Source organism: Staurois parvus, unplaced genomic scaffold, assembly GCF_062004578.1.
Source record: "Staurois parvus isolate SC_StPar_1 unplaced genomic scaffold, SC_StPar_1.0 ptg000541l, whole genome shotgun sequence".
Taxonomy (NCBI): Eukaryota; Metazoa; Chordata; class Amphibia; order Anura; family Ranidae; genus Staurois; species Staurois parvus.
In genome coordinates, this window is record NW_028318337.1 from 1,415,741 (window position 1) to 1,443,222 (window position 27,482).

Here is a 27,482-nt window from a genome sequence, read left to right on the forward strand (position 1 = left end):
TTTCTCAGGTGTTTTTCTTCTCTTTATCAATGTGACTGTCACCTGAGCTTAGAGTATTAATGCTCTACTATGAGGTGAATTGTTGATCCACCCAGAGCTATTATTATTTTCCTGTCGCTGAGATTTATTATTTTTATTTCTACTTTAAAATTATGATTGTGTAATGTATGGAAAGTGTGTGCAACCCACAGAAGTAACTACAGTTGAAAGACTCTTGATGGCTCTTTTCCTAAAGACAAAAGTCAGTTGTGTAGGCGTCAACATTCTGCCTTATTTGGAAGATTCTGCCTTTTTAGACAAGCAAACCAATATTCATGTTGACGCAGGAAGTCTGAGCAGGCATGATATTTTGTGATAGACATCATGTGAGGTTTTCTTTGTGGTTTACATCTAAAACTGGTATTTTAGCTGGGTATAGAATATAAAGGTTTTTTTTTTCCCCCTCCAATTTAGGTGCTACTGCTGATCTAGGAGCATGTATACCAGATATGACTGAGCCATTGTAAGAATGAGAACCTATCTTGTTAACCCTGTCATGACTAGAGTCAAAACAAAGCTTAATGCCCAAAACCTAATTTTGCCGCTTTTAACGTGTTAGTATAACCATACAGATCATTACAAATGATTAGTGTATGGGGGTGGATTATGCCATGTCGGGTTTTTTTGTTTATGGACAGATTGTGCTTCATTTGGTGGTAAATGGTAATGAATATCTTCTGATTTTGTTTTATTATGAAAGGGAAACTGGCCCAAAATGGTAATAAAAATTATTTTTTATACATAGCATATGTTTTTATGCCATTACCATGGCACACTACCAAACCACCTGCAAAATAAATTCTCCTACTCCTGACAATCTCAGCGATACCACATGTGTGCATTATTTGTTCTTTGTACTTGTAGTAGGGCCAAGAACCATCATGATGCTGACACGAGCATTTGCATGGACGTTAAATATAAAACAATTTTTTTTTTTACCTAAAACACTGGCGCTAGCACTGGGAAACACAGGGACGAGCCATAAGAGTCGGATTACTGTGATAGCCACTCAGAGGCTAACACAGGGATCATGGTATTGAAAGCTCCATGTCTCCTACTAACGATTGGAACCAGCTGTCACTGACAGCTTGGTCTCAGTGCTGGAAGTGCAGGATCGGGCATGCTTCCAGCACAGGAACGTGAGGGAATATTGGGCGCCCAGGAATAAAGTCCACTTCCTGGACCCTGCATATGTGTTGCACAGCTGTGAAGGGGTTAAGGCCTCTTGCACAAAGATGTAGTTATTTATTTTTGTTTACATAAGATCTGTTAACAAGAACTGGAATATAAAGTGTTTCATAAAGACCTGTAAATGTGACAAAATCCTTATATGGATACTTCTGGTTTCACTAGGATATAAACGAGCCATTACTGGCTTGTGAAAGCATCTGATCAAAGAGATATTGGTTTGATCAGATGCTTTTAAGGGCAGAGGAGAGATCTGGGGTCCAATAGACCCTAGATGTCTCAGTAAAGAGGACCTGCCATTGCACCAACTATCACAAGGGATGTTGTCATCGTATGTATTAGGCACAACACTATCCTCTCCCAAGGTTGACAGTGCTGCTGCCTGAGGGTGGCCCCATTGTTCTTCATAGAGTGGAGTCACCCTAAGATAAAGTGTATTACTGACCGGATCACCAGGAAATCATAAAGGATCCCCCAAAAGAAAAACAAATGCAGGTACCACATTAAGGCTAAGTTTACACTAGCGTCAAAAGCTGACGTTTTATCTGTGTTTTTAAAGCCTCATGAACGCTTGCCAATGCTCCTGTCTGTTATGCGCATTATAGTGGACAGTGTTATATCGCTTTGCATTGTGTTGCACCAAAATTTACCTGACATGTTTTTGTTCCTCTGGCTTTACTGATCCCCAAATTTCTTTATTCATGTCAATGCAAACGTGCTACAAATGCTCTGGTGGTGTTTTGCAGTATGTTTGAGATGCATTTAGAAAGCATTACTTGCCAAGATAGTAAAAGAATCCATACATTAGAAAACCAACATAGAGGAACCGTCTGGAAAGCATTATTTAACCCTCTTGACGATGGCGCCTCTCGGCTCTCTAAGGGTTATGTGACGCTGGGAGGCAGAGCGGAGTTTACGGTTGGCTGTCATAGTGGTCACATGGTCAGAAAACCTTTCTGTGTGGAGCCAGGAAGCATGCCAGTAAACACGCAGGGCGCGTGCTCTCAGCACATGTTTGTTTATGTTGTGTATGCAAATGTGCGGCCTCTCGGCGTCAAGGCCCAGCCAAAGTGAGGCCTTATATTTGCTTACTGTTGGCACCAAGAAGTTAACGTGGTGCAAATGAGTAAAAAAAAGTGCAAAATTCGTCAACACATCTTAGTGCGATAGGTGCATTAATGGCTGTCTATGCCATCTAAAATTTCAAAGCGGGTGTAAATGAACATTTAGATTGGTAAGCTGCAATATATTTCTTGTTTTTTGGTTTAATGCTGCTTTAACCGCAACTGGCTCCCGTGTGAACATGTTGGTGTCCTCCAGCTTGGCCAGACAGCAGTGCCTGAACAGGTGGCACATTACATGTGACGTGCCAGCACAGCCCTCCCCATGTTACAGCAGCATGCCATAAAGGCATTGTGTGTGGGCCCAATCATCTGGACTTTCTCCTTGCTGGATGTCTGTTATTGTCCCTGGGATGAAAAGAAGATTGTGATGTTGTTGCTCCTGCTTTCCACCTCATGAAATCAGAGAATACTTTGCATTCATTGAAAAAAATTCAAGGCACTCTCTGAATGGTCTTACAGGGCCCACAAGAGTGGCCCAACAGAAGTAATCAAACGAGAACCTTCCTTTGGAGCTCTAATACAGAAATGGTATTAGAAAGGTGGGAGGAGTAGTTTGAATAGTCTTAGTTTACTGTTGGACAGCAAGATTGCAAGTATAAAATACAAATACTTTCCCTTTCATTGGCAATGTGCTCTTACTGGGACAGGAATACTGTCTTTATACCGTATTACATGTGAAACACTGAAATGGTTAAGCTTTTCCTAGTTAATTGCAGCATTAGTAGAAGATATGACAGTCAAACCAGCAACACCCAGTGAGTCATATGTGTCTGCTGAATAAACCATGAGACACACCTTCTGCTTATATTCCTTCCAGACAAATGTTGCAAAACTATTATCAGACATAAATTATGTTTAGGGTTCATGTACACTGGGCGTTTGGGAAAACTCTTTTGGACGATTGAAACTGACTGCTGGAAAACATTGGTTAAACTTCAGTTTAGCCACGTTTTGCATACCGCGTTTAGCCGCGTTTTATGCACATTTGCGGTTTAGAAGCGTTTTTAAAAGATAACCTCAGGAGACCCTCCCAAATCCCCAGAACGCACTGAAAAATAGTAAGTTCACTAAAAAGGCTACTAAAATACCGCAGGAGTGATTTTATCAAGTCATGCGGTATTTTAATAGTGAAAAGCATGCATTATGTTTCAGCTGTCGGCGGGATTCCCACTGACAGCTGAATGTAAAAGAATTGCCAGCAATTAAAAAATAATTTTAAAAAACTGCATGGAGCCCCCCCTCCCATCCATACCAAGCCCTTTTGGTTTGGTATGGATTTTGAGGGGAAGCCCCACGCCAAAATGAAAAGAAAAATGGCGGGGGGTGTTTCTCTCTCCCCCCCCCACCCCCAAAATCCATATGCAGCCCGGTAGGTCAGGAAGGGGGGGGTGAGCGAGTGACCCCCCCCCCCTTCCCCGAACCATACCACACCACACGCCCTCCAACATGTTTGTGGGGACAAGGGCTTCTTCCCCACAACCCTGGGCTGTAGTTGTGAGGGTCTGTGGGCGAGGGGCTTATCGGACTCTGGAAGCCCCCTTTTAGCAAGAGGGCCCACAGATCCAAGCCTCCATGTGAATGAGTATGGGGTACATGGTACCGCTATCCATTCATAAAAAAAAAAAAGCTGTAGTATGAAAAAAGAGAGGAGTCATTCTTTGACAAGTCCTTTAATAAAAGAATGTCCCCTGAAGTAGATCCAACGTCAATCACGATGTCTGCCGGTGCTCCGGAAAAGAGAAAAAAAGGCTCCGCTACCGACCCTGGCCCCCGGCCGTTTTCTCAGAAGCTGGTTTGACAGTTCTTAAATATGTAATTTAACAACTTGCATATATGAAATTTAATAATTTACATATTTAACAACTGCCAAACCCGCTTCTGAGCAGACTGCTGGGGGCCAGGGTCGGTAGTAGAGCCTTTTTTTTTTCTTTTTTTTTTCTCCCGGAGCGGTGTTGGACATCGTAATTGATGTTGGATCTACTTAGGGGGGGCGTTCTTTTATTGAATGACTCCTGTCTTTTGTCACACTACAGCTTTTTTTTTTTTTTTTAAATTTGTGAATGGGTAGCGGTACCATGTACCCCATACTCATTCACGTGGGGGGATCTGGAGATTCCGATAAGCCCCCCACCCGCAGACCCCCACAACCACAGCCCAGGGTTTTGGGGAAGAGGCCCTTGTCCTCAACATGGGGTCAAGGTGCTTTGGGGGGGGGGGGGAGCTCCCGCTACCCCAATGCATCCCCCCATGTTGAGGGCATGTGACCTGGTATGCAGCCCCTTTTTCTGACCTGCGGGGCTGCATGCTAGGATAAGGGTCTGGTATTGGGGGGGGGGGGGGGAGAACCCCACGCCTTTATTTTTAATTTTGGCGTGGGGCTTCCTCTTAAAATCCATACCAGACTCGAAGGGCTTGGTATGGATGGGAGGGGGGACCCCACGCTGTTTTATAAAATTATTTTTGAATTGCCGGCAATTCTTTCTTTTTTCTTTTACATTCAGCTGTCAGTGGGAATCCTGCTGACAGCTGAAACATGATGCATGCTCTTCACTACTAAAATTCCGCATGACTTGCTAAAATCATGCTGTATTTTAGTAGCCTTTTTTAGTGGATTCAAATTTGTTTTTTGTTTTATTTTTAAATGCTATGTGGTATCCTACCGCATACTTGGGTGCGGTAGGATACCGCTTAGTGAATTGTGCCCTGGATATGGACCAGTCAAAAAACGCTTCTAAATGCAAACGCTTATAAACGCGGTTAACCGCATTTACAAGTGTTTGGCATTTGAAACGCCAGTAAAATCTACTCCTAAATGCAATTTTGCTACATTCAAAAAAACGACTGTAAACTCAACTGCCTGTAAATGACTGTGTACATGGACACAGGAAAACATTGGGGAGAGTTCAGGGGCTGCTGAAAAAACACAGAAAAGCTCCTGAACGTGAGTTCATCAGCTACAGTGTACATGAGCCCTTAGTGTGCATCAAACCATTTTTTTTTTTTTTTTTTTTTTGTGTGTATACACTTTGGCTCTGTTCACAATTTTACATTGTGGAAACCGCAAAGCAATCGACATGTGATGGTGCAATAAATGTAATTTATTTGAAATCTCAAAGCACCATGCCGACATGGCTAACCTGCAGCAGTGGGTATAGGATTGGCTTCTGGGCTGCCAAGGTGCGTAACAGTTTATTCCTTTTGATTAAGCTGCCCAATGCAGGACACGTTCTCCTATAAAGCAAACCACACCTCAGCGGTTATTTGTGAACCTAGTCTAATAACGGGTTACCTGTACTCATTTAGATTTAAGCCAGTATTTACACCTGAGCAGAGTGTATTCCTAGTTATTTTGAAGCATTTTTTTGGGCTGTTACAGGCCCTTTTACAAGCTTAACTACTTGACCAGGGGTCATGCAGCACTGTACTCAAATGAAATTGATATCTTTTTATTTTACACAAATAGAACTTTTCTTTTGGTGGTATTTGATCACCACTGAGTTTTGTGAGGTTTTCTTTTTGTTTTTTTTAATTATATAAATGAAAACAAAAAAAACATCTGCTTTCTTTTCAGACATATACAATAGAAAAAAATCAATCAAATGACCCCTTTTTGGAAAGTAGACAGTCTGAGGTATTTAGTAAGAGGTGTGGCAAGTTGCAATTTTTGTCACTTTTTTTTGTAAAATGTGAAAATAGTTTTATTTTTACAGTCATTAGTGTAGTACAGCGTCATCATATGACTGGTTTGACGGTGATCAGGGATAACGACTGGTGACCATATTTATTTATTTTTACTCGGTTACTCATTCAAGTGAAATTCACTGTTAGCCTGGGTTCACACTGATGCGGTCTGTAATTCAGTGTTTTCTGTACAAATTCTGCACTGCATCAGAATCGCACCCCATTCTTGCGAACCGCTGTGGGTGTGTATGTTAACACCCCAAAATCAGTCCGCCAAACGCGATGCGCAGAATTGTATCGCATAGGTGTGAATATCCATGCGATCTGATTCTAGTGCGGACCCAAAAAAGGTACTGCATCTTTTTTGGTGTGGATGCAGTGCGATTTTGAGCCATTCATGTTTGGCTCCGATCGCACCACACACAATTCACATGTGATTTGCCCAGGAATGCGGTGCGGTTCCTGTGCGAATCACAGCTGATGATATTGCTTATAAGGCTAGGTTCTCACTCAGAGCACCGCATGAGTGAGAGCCTAGCCCTATAAGCAATATTATCAGCTGTCATGAATGGGTTAACACTCATGGCAGCTTAGTTGTTGACATACTGTGATTGGCTCACAGCTATCACATGATACCTGGCTACCTTTACCATGTGGTTAGCTGTAGCCAATCACAACACTAAGCAAGCAGTTGTGAATGGAAACCTTTTGTGACTGCTTGTTTACATTGTAATCATGTGATCGCTATGACCAATGATACCCCGTTACTGGTAATTGTAATCCGCAGTCGCATTGCAGTTCACAATAAACTACCATGGTGCTGTGGTAGTTAATGGATTCTTCTTGTCAGTGTGCATCTGCTTGCCCATATGAGGTACGAGCACTCAGACACACTGACAGGACTGTATGAGTCCTGCATGGCACCAGTGATCTGATCGCTGCTGCAATGCTTTCTAGGCTCTCAAAATAAAAAGTAGTAAATGCACATATTTTTACCTGAGAAAAAAAAAAAATGTGCATTTATTTTTTGTTAAAAGGTAAACTTATCCTTTAAAGCAGAACTAAACTCTCAATCAACACTGACTATTTTAATGGTTAGGAAAGTATATCCTATTTACTGGTTTTAAACCTTTTTTTTTTTTTTTTTTCCCCCATTCGGTTAGTTCCTGGTTTCTAGGCCTTCAGCAAAACGATGTCATACATCCTGAGTTTTCTCAGCGAAGCACACCCTCTTGCATACAGGCCTGGTCCAAGAGCAGATGAATTCCAGGAAGCAAATGCTGCATAAATCTCCAACTTAAGATGGCTGTGTCCTGAACTGCTAGGGAGACTTTTTTTCAAAATGACTTGCAAAATAAACCATGGCGACATGGATGGAGGAGTTTGCTTTGAATATTAAAAATTACCGTATTTTTCACTCCATAAGATGCACCTAGATTTTAAATGGGGAAAACAAGAAAAAAAATATTCTGAACCAATGGACTGCAGACCTAGTACCGGAGATGACCAGAGACTGCGGACCTAGTACCGGAGATGACCAGAGACTGCGGACCTAGTACCGGAGATGACCAGAGACTGCGGACCTAGTACCGGAGATGACCAGAGACTGCGGACCTAGTACCGGAGATGACCAGGGACTGCGGACCTAGTACCGGAGATGACCAGAGACTGCGGACCTAGTACCGGAGGTGACCAGGGACTGCGGACCTAGTACCGGAGGTGACCAGGGACTGCGGACCAAGTACCGGAGGTGACCAGGGACTGCGGACCTAGTACCGGAGGTGACCAGGGACTGCGGACCTAGTACCGGAGGTGACCAGGGACTGCGGACCTAGTACCGGAGGTGACCAGGGACTGCGGACCTAGTACCGGAGGTGACCAGGGACTGCGGACCTAGTACCGGAGGTGACCAGGGACTGCGGACCTAGTACCGGAGGTGACCAGGGACTGCGGACCTAGTACCGGAGGTGACCAGGGACTGCGGACCTAGTACCGGAGGTGACCAGGGACTGCGGACCTAGTACCGGAGGTGACCAGGGACTGCGGACCTAGTACCGGAGGTGACCAGGGACTGCGGACCTAGTACCGGAGGTGACCAGGGACTGCGGACCTGTGGGGGGGGGGGGGGAATACCTGCTCCCACTTCTGCAGAGTTGTCCTCCCTGTTGTCTTGTGGGACCCGTGACAGGTCCTAGAAGACTACAGGGCCATTCACAAAGCGCAGTGCTTCTTGCGCATGCGCAGTGAGCACCCGGCTCTAAAGCTGCAAGCTGTCACAGCTGGGTGCCCACACTGAAGATACCGGCGCCAGGGAGAGAAGACGGCCGGTGAAAAAAGGACACCGCTGGACCGTGGAACAGTTAGGAAAGCATGTAGTAAAGAGGGTTGACTAGAACACTAAAGTTAGGCCATTTATGAAAGCAGTAGCTCTCAAATTGCCTATGTTTTGCTGTTGGTTTGTTTTTGTTTTGTCCTTTTGCTATAGATGCTTTGAGATTGTTGTGCAGAAAATACACAGTATGTTTGGACATTTACTACACTTCTGTAGACTTGGACTACGTAACGCAAAGCAAATAGCTCTGAATCATAGATCCATTTGTGTTTGCTCTCTGCCCTGATGTGAACTTTTCTCCCTGTCAAGTGATGAGCATCACAGTTCAGCTATTCAAGCAATGTATGACGCGCACAGTGGTGTTTATACATTCTTGTCTCAGGACTAAATAGCTTTGGTTGATTTTAATCTTACTACTAAGTGATTTAACCTCTTACATTGATTTCAATATTATGCAAATAAGGTTGTATCCAACCAGATGCTGAATCACTTAGGAGTATATCAAAATTGCCATAAAATCGTTTAGCCCTTAGAGGGGGATGTATGAACTTCACAAACCTAACCTCTTGGCTGGCAAAGTCTTCACATTTCCTCATTGAGGATACGGTGTTCTTAAAATAGACATCATGTTTCATACCTTATATGGGGAACCAAGCAAGATTTTAAAAGTTTGAGTGTTCTCCTAAATTTGTGTCTTGGTGTCTAGGTATAAATGCAGTAGATGTTTTCTCGTGTGTGTTTATTTTACCCACATGCGCCTTAGCCTTATCTGCTTGAGTGGACAGCTCTCCTATCTGTATGCAGTGGTAACAGGTTGAATGTTTTTCAGTTGATAATGCAGCCCAGTTGAGAATGGGTGAAAGGTTTTCATGAAGCATGCTTAAAGCGGAGTTCCATTCAGTTTTGTGTTTATTAACCACTTACCTTCCTGAGGAATTACCCCCCCCCCCCCTTCCTGACCAGGCCTTTTTTTTTGCTATTCAGCGCTGCACTATTTCAAATGGTAATTGTGCAGTCGATGCTGCACCCAAATGAAATTTTTTTTTTTTCCAGACATATAGCTTTCTTTAAGTGGTATTTAATCACCTGTATTAGATGGATCCTCCTGCTTTTAAATGGAGCCCTAACCTTAAGCTGCTAACACTAAAACTTAAACCCAATAAGTACAAATAACAAATATACACACAGTGCAGTGCTTATTATATGCTATTCAAAATAATGTGATATATTCTTCTCAATATTGAACAGTGAAATATAATAGTGAAAAAATATTTATATATAAGTGCACAACACTTACATATAAAAACAGTCCGCTCAACGTCGACTGGGCAGTGCTGCTCCTGGCGAAGGTTCAGTCACCGGCGAGGAGTCCTCCCCGCTCTGTGGATGAGGCCGGAAACAACAAAGAGAATCACAAATAAAACAACAAACCAAGTGATCTCTCAGCTGTTGACTTCCTTGATAGTTGTGGACATGAAGACAGCGATTATCTTGATGACCAATGCCAGAGTAAGGTTATGCTGATACCTATGTGGAGAAGGCTTTGAAAGAGGAGCGTATACCACCATTGAGGTGGATCCTGTGAGAAGTCTATTCCTATGAGGATCGGTGTGATCTCATAAGCGAGCTGGCCCTTTGTGGTCAATGCAAGGAGGTGAGGAGGCATTTTGGCCACTGAAGGATTGACACAAATTCTGTGACCACCTACACACATCACTTGCATGCGATTGCAATTGGAGCATGAATTTATATATGATTAATTTTGGGCTTTATTACTATTCCATTTGGGGGTTTATCAGTTTATTGTTTTTTGTATTTTGTTAAGTGTCGTGTGTGACACTTAGCACTGTTTGTATCATTTACGTCCCCACAGAGGGGATTCATGTTTTATGTTTTAAGAATATTGGATCCCTCAAGTGTGGATTAAAAGGGAGGATTGAGTGTTGTGCACTTATATATAAAAATATTTTTTCACTATTATATTTCACTGTTCAATATTGAGAAGAATATATCACATTATTTTGAATAGCATATAATAAGCGCTGCACTGTGTGTATATTTAATCATCTGTGCGCTTTTATTTTTTGCGCTATAAACTTAAAAATACCAAAAATTTTGAAAAAAACCCCCCAATTATTTTTACTTTCGGCTATAAAAATATGTAGTAAACTCCGTCATAAATTTAGGCCAAAATGTATTCTGCTACATGATTTTTATAAGAAAAATCCTAATAAGTGTATATTGATTGTTTTGTGTGTAAGTTATAATATCTACAAACTATGGTATAGATACCTGCAATTTACGCCTTCTTTTGCTATACAGTGCTGCACTAGTTGAACTGACAATTGCGCAGTCATGCAATGCTGTATGTAAATGAAATTTTGTCTTTTTTTTTCTTTTGGTGTTATTTATATATACATATACAAACAATTTTAGATTTTTTTCATGTATTTAACAAAACAGATTCAAGCTATAGTTATATAATGGATATGGGCTGGAAGTGCACACTCTCAGGTTTAATTTGAGGGGTATGTACATCCAAATTGGAGGAAGGGTTTAGGAATTACAGCTCTTAAGAGCAGCCACCCCCCCTTTTTCAAGGGACCAAAAGTAAGTAGACAAATTAATATAACCCTAAATAAAATGTTCATTTTTAATGTTTTGTTGAGAATCCTTTACTGGCAATGACTGCCTGAAGTCTGGAACCCATGGATATCACCAAAGACTGGGTTTCCTACTTTGTGATGCTTTGCCAGACTCCGACTGCAGCTGTCTTCAGTTGTTCTTTGTGGGTCTTTCTGCCTTTAGATTTGCCTTCAGCAAGTGAAATGCATGCTCAATTGGGTTGAGATCGGGTGATTGACTCGGCCATTGCAGAATATTCCACTTTTTTTTTCAAAAGCTCCTGGGTTGCTATTGCAGTGTGTTTTAGATCATTGTCCATGTGTACTGTGAAGTGACGTCCAATCAACTTTGCTGCATTTGTCTGAATCTGGGCTAACAGTATCTCTCTAAACACTGTTGATGATGTGACAGAAGCAGCCGGATGAATTCTGCAAACACTAGTGATCCAGTGCCACTGGAAGCCATACATGCCCATGCCATCACACTGCCTCCACCATGTTTAACAGATGACGTTGTGTGGTTTGGATCCTGATCCACTCCTTCCTTTTTTTTCTTTTTTTTCTTCCCATCATTCTGGTACAGATTAATCTTCGTTTCATCCGTCCAGAGAATGCTTTTCCAGAACTGGTCTGGCTTTTTTAGATGTTTTTTGACAAAGTCTAATCTGGCTTTTTCTATTCTTCAGGCTTATGAATGGTTTGCACTTTGTGGTGAACCCTCTGTATTTGCTCTCGTGAAGTCTTCTCTTGGTTGTGGACTTTGACAATGATACAGCCACCTCCTGAAGAGTGTCCTTCACTTATCTGTATGTTGTGAATGGGTTTTTCTTTACCATAGAGAGGATCCTTCGATCATCCACCACTGTTGTCTTCCGTGGACGTCCATGCCTTTTATGTTTCTGAGCTCACCAGTGCGTTCTTTCCTTAGAATGTACCACACTGTTCATTTGGCCACTCCTAATGTTGCTGCCATCTCTCTGATGGATTTGTTTAGTTTTTGAAGCCTTACAATGGCCTGTTTCACTTGCATGGACAGCTCCTTGGAACCCACGGTGTAGGTTCACAGCAATCGATTCCAAATGCAAATACCACATCTAGAATCAACTCCAGACCTTTTACCTGCTTAATTGATGAAGAAATAATGGAGTAGCCCACACCTGGCCATGAAACTGCTTTTGATTCAATTGTCCAATTACTTTTGGCCTCTTGAAAAAGGGGGGATGGCTACTCTTAAGAGCTGTAATTCCTAAACCCTTTCTCCAATTTGGATGTACAGATAGATAGATGTATACCTAACTGTGTGTGTATGTGTATAATAAATATATATATATATATATATATATATATATACACACACACACACTCTATCTCAGAAGTTTATACCAGGGCTGTGGAGGTGGAGTCGGAGGAAATTTTGGGTACCTGGAGTCGGAGTCGGCAAACAATGCTCCGACTCCGATTAAATTTAGATTGGAATTTAAAAAAAAAAGCAAGTTTAAATGTCCCAATTCACAAAAAGTTATAATGAATGACTTCTCTACTGTAAGAATAAAGACCAATGCATGCAGTGCCTCACGTAACTGCAAAACGAACACGTTAAGGGACTGTGAAGAAGCATGCTTTTTATGTGCTTCACTATATGGCACGCAACGCACAATTAGCAGCGGCAATACTTATACTTTCCATAGTGTTGTGTTCTGCTGTTACAGGGAACGCAGCGTCCATGGGTAACCTAGCCTCTCACTGATAAGGGATTACCGTATATACTCGAGTATAAGCCGAGTTTTTCAGCACATTTTTTTGTGCTGAAAAACGGCCCCCTCAGCTTATACTCGAGTCAACATCTGCAGATAGTGGGGCACGCCCCCCAGGGGGGCGCGAGGCTCCGTCAAGGGGGGCGCGTACAGGGGTTGGCAGAGGGCTGCTGTCTCTTACCTGGCTCCGGTCCCACGATGATCCATCCAGGAAGCGCTGCTCCTTCCGTCACTCCGGCCACTCCCTCACTCCTGCCGCTCGGCTCTTCCTCCTCACCGGTGATTGGCCGCCAGAACTGTAGCTCAGGAAAGGTACACAGGCGGCCAATCACGGACGAGGAGGCGGAGCCGAGCGGGCCTGCGAAAATCGAGTGAGGGAAAAGCCGGTAAGTGTGCAGTGCAGAGGTGCTGCTGCAACCACATATGCTGGCTGCAGCAGCACCATACTGCAACAGGGGTCAGCAAGTCTCATTGGTGTCAGTGGGAGGAATAGTGCCGCATCATTGGTGTCACTGATACTAATGATGGGGCATTATTCCTCCCACTGACACCAAGGATAGGGCACTATTCCTCCCACTGATACTAATGATGGGGCACTATTCCTCCCACTGACACCAACGATGGGGCACTATTCCTCCCACTGACACCAACGATGGGGCACTATTCCTCCCACTGACACCAACGATGGGGCACTATTCCTCCCACTGACACCAACGATGGGGCACTATTCCTCCCACTGACACCAACGATGGGGCACTATTCCTCCCACTGACACCAACGATGGGGCACTATTCCTCCCACTGACACCAACGATGGGGCACTATTCCTCCCACTGACACCAACGATGGGGCACTATTCCTCCCACTGACACCAACGATGGGGCACTATTCCTCCCACTGACACCAACGATGGGGCACTATTCCTCCCACTGACACCAACGATGGGGCACTATTCCTCCCACTGACACCAACGATGGGGCACTATTCCTCCCACTGACACCAACGATGGGGCACTATTCCTCCCACTGACACCAACGATGGGGCACTATTCCTCCCACTGACACCAACGATGGGGCACTATTCCTCCCACTGACACCAACGATGGGGCACTATTCCTCCCACTGACACCAACGATGGGGCACTATTCCTCCCACTGACACCAACGATGGGGCACTATTCCTCCCACTGACACCAACGATGGGGCACTATTCCTCCCACTGACACCAACGATGGGGCACTATTCCTCCCACTGACACCAACGATGGGGCACTATTCCTCCCACTGACACCAACGATGGGGCACTATTCCTCCCACTGACACCAACGATGGGGCACTATTCCTCCCACTGACACCAACGATGGGGCACTATTCCTCCCACTGACACCAACGATGGGGCACTATTCCTCCCACTGACACCAACGATGGGGCACTATTCCTCCCACTGACACCAACGATGGGGCACTATTCCTCCCACTGACACCAACGATGGGGCACTATTCCTCCCACTGACACCAACGATGGGGCACTATTCCTCCCACTGACACCAATTTTTTACATTGACTGGTAGGTGCCTCATTTCCCACCCTCGGCTTATACTCGAGTCAATAGTTTTTCCCAGTTTTTTGTGGTAAAATTAGGTACCTCGGCTTATATTCGGGTCGGCTTATACTAGAGTATATACGGTAAGTAAATATATTTTTTGCAGGACTAGAGACCCTTGTATAAGTGAAGGGAATGGAGGGTCAATAGTTCAAGACTGAAGCTGTAAACCATTGGAAAAACTGCTGTCATTTAGCTAAGACTATAAAAACTTTTAAACTCCGATTGTTAGCTTAAACTTTAAACATGACTATGGGATTCGACTAGGGAAATCATGTTTTATAATAAATGCCCCTTCCTGGATCCTCCCACTAAGCGTTACAGAACCAGTAAATGTCCAAATAAAAAAATTCCAACAGGAGTTTTATAAAGCACTAGAAGAAGTTGAAAAGTATGATCGCTCATCAAAACTTACTGTTGAAGCCAGCCTTGTTTATCCAGAGATCGTTAGTGATGTGGCCAGAATAGTTACTGCAATGCCACCCACCCAAGTCAGTGTCGAAAGAATATTTTCAGCCCTAAAAATAATAAAGTCTGACTTAAGAGCCTCTATGAAAGAGGATCTGGCAGAGGCAATTCTCTTCCTTAGAACTCTACATTGAATTGATTTGCATTTGCTAAGCCATTTCAAGATTAATATAAACCATTTCTAGGTTTTACAGATTTTGTTTTTGGTTCATATAGATAAGCTTTGTTTTTGTTCTAAAACAACCAAATAATGTGGTTTGTATTTTTGGACTGGTAAAGTTCCTGTTCCTGATGTTTATGCCTGCTGCTACTATCCAGCCACTTGATTAATTAATCAAAAAAAATTAATAAAACTTTGTTGTTTTCATTGTGTTCGTCTTTTGCTTAAACTGTTCAATACAGTAGACTGTTGGCTTCCCAGCCAGTAGTCCTGTGGTAATGACATGTATGTTGCCTTTTTTTCCTTCAAGGAATGTATAAAATACATTCGCATATTAATACAGAGGAGTCCGAAGTACAAAAACCTGAGGAGTCTGAGTCGGAACATTTATCTACCGACTCCACAGCCCTGGTTTATACCACACATCACTCACTCTTCTGACACTTTTTGTTCACATGCAAAAAAATTCAGTATTTTTTTGCTAGGAAATTTCTGTGAACTTCCAAACTTTACTATATATTTTTTTAAAGCAGTCACCCTAGTGAATAAAATGGTGGGTGCTTCAATTTTTTACGTCACCAGTGCAGTGATTTTTTTCAAATGCAAATTTAAAAAAAAATTTTTTTTTTTTTTGTATTTACACTTTTAATGCACAAAAACACAATATATTGGCCAATTATTTGGTAAATATAAAAGATTATGGTATGCTTTAAAACTTCACATGCCCCGCAATGGCGACAATCTGCTTCCATTTTTAGTATCTATAGGCAACTCTTTAAAAGCCTTTACAAGCTACCATTTTAGATTTACAGAGGAGGTCTACTAGAATTGCTGCCCTTTATCTGACATTCGCGGCAATACCTCATGTGCGTGGTGCAACCGTTGTTTACATACTAGCACGGGCATTGTCATATTTTTATTTTTTTGCTAACTCTGGTGTCTCTCAGACTCTAAATATCTCCTCTGCCCTTACATTATCTAATCTCACCAAGATGAAATGGTGAAATGCTCGTAGCTTCCGATTTCTTACACTATGGAGACCAGAATGGTGCCAATCATCTTTAGTCAGCTCTATGGTCAGCTGGCAGAAACACTCTCTGCATTCTCCTGTTCTCCCATTGGCATGGGACTGCCCGAGAAGGCCGTGGAAGGCAGCAGGGGAGGGTGGGGAGCATCTTCTGCTGCTGCTTGTAAAAGTAATCCTGCAGCTAATTAGACACTAGGATTGCTTTTGCATGAAAGGTGATAGCCGACTTAAAAAATATGATACCAGGATGATGCCTGCAGCTTCTGGCATCATCCTGGTATAACCACTCAAAGTCCAGAGGGCTGAATGGGGAAAAAAGAAGAAATCTCTAGTGCACAAAAATGAAAATTCTGGTGCCGAAAATGAAGATTTAAAATGCACTTGGCCGAACATCGAAATCGGAATGCATAATTTTTTAAAAAATGTTATATATATTTTTTTGGAAACAAATACACTTTTATTAAAAAAAAAAGAAAAATATTTAACACAATTTATTTGTATAATATGAAAGAGGATGTTATGGCGAGTAAATAGATACCCAACATGTCACGCTTTAAAATTGCGCATGCTTGTGAAACTGCGGTACTTAAAAAAAAAAAAAAAAAAAAAAAAAAAATCTCCATGGGGGGTGCTTTAAAAAATTCTACAGGTTAGTAGTGTAAAGTTACAGAGGAGGTCTAGTGTGAGAAATATTGCTCTTGCTCTGATGTTCGTGGTGATACCTCACATGTGTGGCTTGAACACAGTTTACATATGTGGGCATGGCCTACGTATGCGTTCACCACTGCGTGCAAGCACAGGGGGGCGGGGACACTTGAAACTTTTTTTTATTATTTAATATTTGGGATTTTTTTGTTTTTGCACTATCCCTTTAAAAAAAATTGTAATCACTTTTATTCTTATCACAAGGAATGCATGCATCCCTTGTGAAAGAAATAATTAGTGACAGGTCCTCTTTATGGAGAGATGTGGGGTCAATAAGACCCCATATTTCTCCTCTGCAATGTAAAGCATTAGATCCAAAAAAGCATAGATCTAGTGCTTTTTAAAAAAACAAAACAAAATTGGCCGGAACCAGAAGTGACATCATTCCGGTCCTCCAAGGCCATCTTTCCTTCACTAATCTCTATGCCCAGCGCCGGAATCGTACGATGGTTTCTCAGGTAAGGCTGAGAACTTTTAATTTTTAAAACAAATTGTAGAGTCTCTCAAAATGCGATGGCCAGTTTCCTGACTATCTAACATCTTTCGAGACCCTGTGTAAATGTGCCCTGAACTGTTCCGTGCTGTACTCTATACTAATACTCCACTAGTGTGTGGCAGCGACGGAAGCAGTCCTTGAGGCAGAGACCAGGTTGGCCAGGACAGGAGGGACAAAAAAATATGGGTGTCACGCCTAATTCCATGTTTGCTACAGACTTGGCTTCTTTTTTGGGGTGTCCTTTGGGTTGGAGTACCAGGAATGACATTGGGAAAATGCCTCCCATGCAGCAAACTAACTGCATCTGGGTTTGGGCCACAGCACCTTCTGGATACAAAAGGGCCATGATGATCTCTTCCTGGAATTTTAGGAAGGATCCACTTTGTCCACTTGCTTTGTAAAGCACAAAAGCATTATATAGAGCCAATTGAAATAAATAAACACACTTTTTTTTTGTACCAGCGTCTGGCTTTTCAGGAAACTAAGTACGGCTTCATCATCTGGTCATTGAAGTCCACCCCTCCCATGTTAAGGTTATAGTGGTGGACACAGAGGGGCTTCTCAACAACACCAGCTGCCATGGCAATTTGGATGGTCATGTCTGCGTGAATGGAAGACAGGACAAAAACATCCCGTTCTTCCACTTCACTGCAAGCAGGTCCTCATTTCTTAAGCAGGCTTTTTCCCCCTTTCTAAGACTGGTATTTACAAGCCGTTGGAAGAAGCTCCGGCGGTTAGGTCGCACAGTGCCATATACGCCAATTCCAAGATTGTAGCACGCTTGAATAAAGATTGTCCACATATAAGTGGTACCCCATATGAAAAAAGGATGACACTAAGTCCCAAACTGTCTTGACACTGCTCCCCATGTATTCTGGGCATTCAGGGGGCTCCACGTGACTATCTTTTCCCTCGTAAATCCAAAATATATATATATATATATCTCTATCTCTCCTGTTGCCCTCTCGCAGGCCTTATATATCTTGACCCCATATCTGGCATGCTTGCTGTAGAGAAAAATTGTTGGAATGCAAGGCGGCCAGAAAAATTAATGAGGGACTCATCAACGCAGATGTTTTGCTGGGGAGTATAGACATCTGCAAATTTTTTGTTAAGGTGACTTACGAGGGGCAAATTTTGTGGAGCCAGTCAAATTCAGGGTCACCCCGAGGACAAAAGTGTGTTATTGAAATGCATAAAACGCATTATACTCTATCTATGCCTTGCCATGGCAGCAGAGAACACGGGCATATGGTGAATCGGGTCTGTGGACCAATACAACCGCAATTAATTTTTTTGTAGTAATGCCCATGTTGAGGGTTAGGCCCCAAAAAACTTTAAATTTGGAAACCATAATGGATTTCCATGAGACTGGTCTGGCAAGGTTTGAATGTGGGTTGGTGGCGATAAACTGTTGTGCACAGAGATTTTGATCCACAATCAATGCATACGCGATCAAGGGATAAATGTGTTCTAAAGCATTCTAACTGTGAAAAGGTGTGCTGTTTTACTCAATGTCTTGATTCTTCTCTCTCTGGGACGGAATGTGCCCAGAGAGATTTCATCACTTCCTTTACCTGTGTAACTGTAAACACAGGTAGATCCCTGATAGGACAGGGATCGATCATCCATCAATCATCATTGGCCTACATCAGATGATTGATTCCTTGGGGATCAAATCGGGGCAACCGCAGGTCGGCGGGGGTTCACATGTATGCAGATGCTTGTTGATGCATTTTCTGGGTGCAGTTTGCTTTTTTTTTTTCCCACACCTTTTTTTTGGTGCATTTATTTTTGCATTTTTTATGCATTTTATGTTTTATGTGACTTTAGCCAGTTGTCAAAGATGCCAGCGGCCGCCTAGTCCTTGACAGTAAACAACATGGTTAACCACTTTACAACTGCGCTATAGCCGAATGACGGCTACAGCACAGTTGTCCAGTTGACGCCCTCCCAGAATGTGCCCCCAGCGCCGCGCACCTGATGCTGTCGGCTTTCATGTAGAAGTGACCTGAGCAGCTGTACTGATGCATAATCAGGGAGAATTTAGGGTCCTCCCTGTAGCCCCCATCCCCTTCCTCTGCCTTTACCCTCTCCTGCTTGATTAGAGAGCCCAGTACTTCATCTACCTGGATCCCTGTGCATTCAGAGGGGAAGAAGGTACTTCTGTATCCACCCCTGCTCTGTGATGTTTAGAAACTGGACGTGACTGGTATTTTGTCACTTTTAGTTTCGGTTTGATGTTTACAAGCAGTTGTTAAATTGTAGAGCATCTGATCAAACTGATCTCAGTTTGATGCTTTTGGGGCACAGGAGAGATCTTGATGTCTAATGGACCCCAGATCTCTTCATAAAGAGGACCTGTTATTCTTGTTTGCTATTGCGTTTGTTCATTTCTTGTGATAGCAGTAAAGTTGACAAATTAAAAATAAAAGGTCAGTGAAAAAAACATTCTGACCCAAATTTTTTAAAATATCTAGTTTCGTAAGGCCACAATCGAGCCCGATCCCACCTTTTGCCCTGTTGAATCATTGCACCCTCGACATACCAAGAGCCAAACTAAAACTCATCCCGCAGGTCCTGACTGCCAACAATAACTAAAGCTTGGATGACCCCGTCTCTAAGCATCCTGGACATGAAACATAGCGTTATGCAAAACAATGATCCTAAAATAAATGCTACCCAAGGTGTTGCGATCCTTAAACACCTCAAGGTGGACATTTTTTTTTTCCACTTTGTTGTGATACTTCTTTCTTGGAACGTTGACTTATTAGTCTAACTTATTTATTTCAGGTACTTATATAGCACCGTTAATTTTCGTAGCGCTTTTATATCTATATTGTACATTCACATCAGTCCTGAACCCTCAAGGGGTGTACAATCTAAGGAACCTAATCTAAGGTTCATACATACAGGAAACCCGCACAGGGAGAACATGCAAACTCCAGGCAGGTGGTGCCATGATTGGGATTCAAACTGACAACCCTAGTACTGCCAGGCAGAAGTGATAACCATTTAGCCACTGTGTTCCCCAACTTAATGTATGAAGGACAGCCCTAGCTAAAAGCAGACAGCTGACCTTTCCTTCTTTGCTTCCCTTTTCTTTCATCATCTTTAACTTTTCTTTCTTTCCTTCCTTATTCTTGGAAGTTTCTCATTATAGGTTTAAGATATACTGTGCACCCCAATTACTTTAGATTGCTTGTACATTTTTGATACCTATGTTTTTCCTGCACATATTCTGTATATCCCATGGGGGCTGGAAGTTCCTAAAGTCTAATTTAGAGTAACACCAGTCAATCTTCACAGCATAGTTCTGCCTTGTTCCATTTACCTTGATAATTTGTATTTACAGTGAGTGTGAATCCCATATACTACTGTTAACTGTAACATGTTACGTTATTTTACTTATTCAATGAAAATAATGAACAAGAATTTTTTTTTTGTTTTTGTTATAGTGCCCTTGTTTCCCTGTGCTCAGGTGTAAACTCCAAGGTTCAGGCCCCTCCTAATGCTCTTTTTATTCAACTGTATCGTTTCTGTATTGTCTCCCTTTTAAATTGTAAAGCACGGAGAACACTGTTGGTGCTATATAAATCCTGTAGTAGTAATAATAAAATGTGTATGTAAGTCCCACACACGTGTGATTGGTAATTGCACCACATGTGAGGTTGTTTTTTTTTTTTTGTTTTTTTTTTTTGATCATCCAAGCAAGAGAATTCCAGTATCTTTACAAATGCATCGCTTACGGAGATTTTTAGGCACCATAGTTTGTTGCTGTTCCATATGCAGTTTTAGAGAGTGACATTTTAAATACTTATGTACTCGGTGTAACATCATCCTTTATATTTTACCAAAAAATTGGGTAATTCATTAACAATCATTTTTTCCTTTTTTAATAATCTTTTGTTAATTTTAACATTTTAAAACCGTTATTTCAATTATTAAACTCACACATTTTCCATATCACAATTTCACAAATCCTCAAATAACCTCTATCGTCTGTCTTCCACCTGCTACCCCACTTGGTGAAAGTATCAAAACCACACAAAAAAAACCTGCAGTCTTTCCCCCTTCCATCTTCTACATTCCTACTTCTAAGCATCTTAGTTGTTTTACAGCTTATCCGTTTTTCCCAGATTTTTCTAAACTTTCTAACGTTATCCTCTCCAATATGGCACAGTTCCTCCATCCTGTACGTTTACTCCACTCTGATTATCCAATCTTTTATATTGGTGATTTTCTGTCTCTGCCAGAATCTAGGTATCAATCCCTTAGCAGCATTTATTAAATTAAATATGATGTTCTTATAATGTTTAACTGTAAAATCTAAGTTATGCAATATACAGGCCCAAGGGTTGTTTGGTATTTTTAATTCCTGTTCCGAATTTTTGTATTTCTTGCCAAAACTCCTTTATTTTAGGACACTCCCACCATATATGTGCTATAGTACCTTCCCTCCCACAACCCCTCCAACATAAAGGTGAACTCTGAGCTCGTTGTTTATGTAGCACAGTAGGTGTACAGTACCATCTGACTAAACATTTATAGTTCATTTCCACTACCCTCATCTACAGCACCATGTGTTACTTTCAATATTTTTCCTTTTTTCTTGTTCTTCCAGTTTTAATCTAAGCTCTTTTTCCCACGTTCCTCAGAACGATGGAGAAATGCATCCAGGAATGTTAATAAGGATTTTATAGATACAAGAGGTTGCATGTTTCCTGACTAAATAAAACGTTCCAATGGATGCATGTTCTCCACCGCCCTTCGTGTCTGCGGTCAATTGGTGATACCTACATTCATCTAATTTACAAAATAATCCTATCTTATTTTTTAAATCTACAAAAAAACATAATTCTAATTTTTCCGTGATATATTTAAAATGTGCATTTTTATCTTTTATTCATTTACCTACAGTATTCTTTCCCTGGAGGAAAAAAATCAGTTCCCTCCAGCGGTTTTAACAGTGAATTATACTCCAACCCCATTTGCTTGTAAAATCTGTCCCACTCTCTTATAACGTGTTAAAGTGTTATCTCGTGTTTAAAGTGCTCCTATTTTCTGTAAGATTCCGAAACTTTTGTGGAATCCAAATTATCTTATCCAAATGTGACCCACTTAATGTATTTTCCATTTTTACCCAAATTTTTCCTTGTATATTATACATCCACTCTGCTATTCGTGAAAATCTGGCATTGCTAAACCCCCATTCTCTTTATCCCTGCACAATACTTAACTGATTCTTGTTTTTTTTATTTACCCATATATATATTTAGTTATCTTTTTTATAATCCTAAGAAAGGATCCTGGTAATTCTCTTGGGAGCATGTGGAATTTGTATAGAATCTTTGGGACTATCACCCACCCACCTATACGACCCACCCAGAAGAGTGATCCAATAGCTAATCTCTTCAATTCTTCCTTTAATTCATTTATTAATGGGTTATAGTTACTCTGATAAAGATTTTTCCAGAAGGGGGTAAGCTTTACTCCTAAGTAACTAACTTAATCCTCTTTCCTTCCATACAAAGGGGAAAAAATTTCTGTAGGATCTGTTTCTCTTTTTCTGAAACTGTAATATTTAATATCTCTGATTTTGAAGGGATTTATCTTCAGATTTGATGGCTTCCCATAATCTTTTAAAATTTTCAATAAATTGGGTAGTGTTATTCTGGGGCTTACGATCTAAAATAGTATATCGTCTGCATAGGCGACTTCTTCTTTATGCTCTAAATTCCCTATCGAGATTCCCTTTTACGTTTATACTCTTTCGAACCGTTGCTAAAAGAGGTTTCAGAGATAACAAAAAGCAGTGGAGAGAGTGGACATCCCCTGTCTTGTTCTATTGTACATTTTGACAATACACCATTAACCCTCACCACTGCTGAAGGAAACTGTACAACTTTTTTATCCATTGAATCATCCTAGGTCCAATTCCCAAAACTTCCAGTGTATCCATCATAAATCCCCAATCCACCCTGTCAAAGGCTTTTTCAGCGTCAATTGACATCAACACTGTCTCCCTCTTACTCTGTTGCAGAAGGTGCAATGATCTTAATTCATTATCTCTGCTTTCCCGTTCTGGCACAAATCCTATCTGGTCTATATGGATCCAATCTGGCATCAATACCTTCATCCTGCTTGGTAGAACCTTTGCGTAACCTTTTGCGTATAATTTTGTATCTCTATATAAGGGTGATTATGGGTCTATAGCTGGCGTATTGGAATGGATCTTTCCCTTCTTTTGGTATAATTGTAATATATACCTGTAACGATTCTTCCCTCATCTCCATCTCCCCTCCCAATGCATTCATATGCACGCACATTTTGGGCACAAGTTGCTCCTAGAATTTCCTATATCTCAACGTGAAACCATCTGGTCCCGGGCTCTTTCATACAGCTGTACTCATCAGTGCCCCATTAATTTCCTCCTGCGATATTGGTCTTTCCAATTCTAATAACCTCTCTTCCTCCAGCCTAGGAAATCTGGCCTCTTTTACGTATAACTGCTTTTTTTCCTTTCTTACTCCAGATTCTTTCAGATTACTGGATTTCAGCTCCTATAACTTACTGTAATATTTTTGGAATGCTTTAGCAATATCAGTGGTTAAATAGACCATTTCTCTATTCTCATCTCAGAGAAGTTCTCTCATATGTACACTACGCTAGGACTTCTCCATCTCCTTCTCTATTTAGGGACCCGTTGCCACCTGTTCTTCTTAAGTTCTGCACTTTACCCTGGTCCCTTCGGGCCATCCTGGAATGTCTACTATAAGTCCAGTCTTTCACAGAAGGGCTTTAAGTCCTCTGGAAACCTTAGCCTTGCCAATTGTCCGTCTTTCCATCCGATCAGGCATGCTGGGAAACCCCAACTATATCGAACGTTCTCCTTGCTCATCAAGTCCAGTAATGGTTTCAAAGCTCACCTTCTAGCTAAAGTCTCTGATGCTTTATCTGCAAAAATCTGCAAGCTCACTCCTCCATACTTTACTTCTGGGTTCTGCACATCTTCTTCCAGATATTGTCTTTATCTTCATAGTGATGAAAATGTACAATTACATCTCTAGGAACCTCTGATGCAATTCCTTGTGGCTGTTTAATCCTCTGGGCTCTGTCCACCTTCAGTTGTTCTCTCATTGGCCTACCCATTATTGGGTTAAATATTTCCTCATTTCTTTTACTAAGTCTTCCCCTGATTTTGCTTCTGGTAGACCCTGGATCCTCAAGTTATTTCTTCTATCCTTATTCGCTTGATATTCTAATCTATATGCCAAATTTTTTTCTTTGCACATGTCTTCCATATGAATTTCTAACTTCATAATTACTTTGTGCTTGTATTTCTATTTTTTCTTCTGATTCTTCTAGTCGGTATGGTACTTGCTCTAAGTCATTATGTAATACGGCCATTTCATTCTTGAGGGATTTCTCTAGTTTTTTCATCTCAGCCATTTTTGTTTTTCGTGGGTATTTTGTTAACTTGAACTTTGTTCTTCTGTATCTCTGGAGTCCATTCCGCTTTCCGTATTATTTAATTCTTTGCCCTGATCAATATTCGATGCTCCTAGTGATATGTTTTGGTCTTCATTTTTGTTTCCTAGTTCATGCTTTCCCTTTCTTTCCTGTTGTTTTTCTGGGGTGTGATCTTCCTGACTTTTTCCTTGTGGAGGAATATATTTCCTTTTGATGTGCTCACTTGGGGAGTTTTTGACCCTCCTCCTTTTACTGGTCTATTTTTCATATTGTTACAAAATTTTAAGCAGGTTTCACTCTTGGCCCTTTTTAGTTCCACAGCTCCAGTGTCAGCGATCACTTGTAGATTGATTAGAGAGTCCAGCTTAGTGCTCACTTCTGTTTCCCATACAGCTAGTACACTTTTTAGATATAACATAGGTTAGTTTCTGATAGAATTTAGCCTCTCGTGCCTTTTCTACTATTTCCCCTGGGTGACCCCCTTTTTCTTCCTCTCCTCACCTTTGTTATCCCCAGGACCCCATTAGAGCATCTTCTAACGGCTTAACACACCCTTCTCCAGTACATACATATCGTATTGATGTAATCGGAGGAAGAAAAGAATGATTTACGCTACTTGCTTGCGGAAACTCACTACCACTGTCCTTATCCCACATGAGGGGTGCTTCAATTCTTTCTCTTCATCAAGTGTCCTGTGTAAAGAGCGGGTGTTTTAACTTGCCAGGTGTCTCTGGTCCTTGCTTGTAAAAAAGGGGGACACCCTCCGTGGAACGATACTTCGGGCGTCCTGTTTTCCCCTGTCTCTCTTTGGCTTCTGTCAGATCTCTGCATACTCCTCTGACAGCACTGGTGCAGCTTCCCGCACTCTCCACTGCTCATCACCAGGCTCCCCTCCAGGACACGATACTGCAGCAGTTCCCAGGCTATCCTCTCCTGTTCCGTGGGCATATCCACCGCCCCGCGGGACTCTACGCCGAGTGACGTAGAGACGGTCTCCTCTTCCCAGTCCACTAGTCACCGCCCGAGAAGGCACAGCAGGAAGGCAGGTAAGAGGAGTTTCTCCACTATCCCTCCATTAGTTCATGGGCATGCCACCATGTTCGGGCCCCTCCCCCTGCCCTTATAATTTTTTCCTAAACATATTGTGCAACTTAAAAAAAAAATGCAACAACCAAAATTTTTTTTTTTTTTGCTGGATCTTTGTTTTAAAAAATAATGTTTGGGAGTTCTAGCTAATTTTCTAGCAAAACCTCCTGATTTTTTACATGTTTTTTGAGAAATGTCAGAATTTGCTTGGGACTCAGGTCTTTTTCTTATCTCCTGGGGTAGATTTTAGAAGGCAACTTGGGAAAGTCTGCATTCAAGTATTTTAAAAGGTTTTCCTTAATGGATGAGGCAAATTCACATTTGTTCTAGAGAATACACACAGGCGACTATAAATTGTTGCAATGCCATTTATTTTTAAGGGCCCTTTAAGACCTCCATTTCCTTGCGGTGCGTTAAGGTACTGTTTTGCACACTAATGTTTTAGAGTAAGGCACTAATTTTGAATGGGCTGGCAATGGACCTCACACTTTAATGTAGCAAACCATAATGCACAAATGGTTCACAAGTGTGTTGTGGCTCGCTTGCAAGGAGCATTGCTATGCCTTTTTGAAATTATTCACATTTATGCATTGAGGTAAATGTGCATTTCCATTGTATTTTATCATATTGATTTGTGTGTTGCTTTGTCATTCATTTTGAATGACACTCCAGTGCATTTTGCCAGCCGCTCAAAACCTTTTCATTGCAATGGAACACAGATGTACTACATTGTAAAAACAGATGCAGATCCATTAAAACCTGCAGTGTAGTGTGTTGGCAGCCCATTTAAAACGAATAGGCTGCCCAACCGCAACATGTGTGCTAGAACATAAGTGCGGTAACGCAGTACATCACAGCAGAGGTAACTGCATGGGCCTTCAATCTTCCTCTTGACTGAGGTTTATTATTGATTTTTGGTAAGTAAAATGCCAGTAGGACTGAGCAAGAAAAAAAATAAACACACACATCTTTCTTTAGCTGTGTTTGGGTTAATAAACCGTGCATAGATGTAAAGTGATTCTAACGGTTTATTTTTTAGGGAAAAATATTACATATATCCTTACCTGCTGTGTACAGTGGTTTTAAACACAGAGCAGCCTGGATCCTCCTCTTCTTGGGTCCCCCACAGGCACTCCTGGTCCCTCCTGTCTGGTGGCTCCACAGCAAGCAGCTTGCTTTTGGGGCACCTGCTGCACTGTGTCCATTCACACACAGAGCCATGGCTTGGCCCCACCCCCTCTCTTCCCATTGGCTCACTGGCTGTGATTGACAGCACTGGGAGCCAATGCCTCCTGCTTCTGTCTCAGTCAATGAGAAGAGGGGGAGCTGAGACTCCAGTGCACATCGCTGGATCGAGAGAGGGTTTAGGTGAGTATTTGGGGGGGGCGGGCTGCTGCACACAGGTTTTTCTATCATCATGCATTCTAAAACCTTAAGCCTTTGGAACCCCTTTAAATGTTTTGATTCTTTAAAAAAAAATTTTTTTTTATTGTAAAGCCCGTCTTGGCCCAAAACTAAAAACTGCTTATGGCACCGTTCACACGGAGCACATATATTTATGCCCCATGCGAGGGTCAGGAATGCACAAGTGTTGCACGCATCCCCACTCAGGCAGTACCAAAGCTGTCAGTTGGGATGCAGCAGCCCCCAAATTCCTGTGTAAATAGCATTAAATTACTTCAGTAGGTATGAAAAAGGCAAAAAGTATGAATTGTCTCCTAATTTCA

The 27,482-nt window shown here is 41.8% G+C and overlaps 1 protein-coding gene across 3 annotated transcripts in view; it reads left to right on the forward strand.

Moving 5' to 3' along the window:
* DOT1L (DOT1 like histone lysine methyltransferase) overlaps positions 1-27,482 on the forward strand; it is a 217,651-nt gene that overhangs the window by 22,958 nt on the left and 167,211 nt on the right. The window lies entirely within an intron of this gene.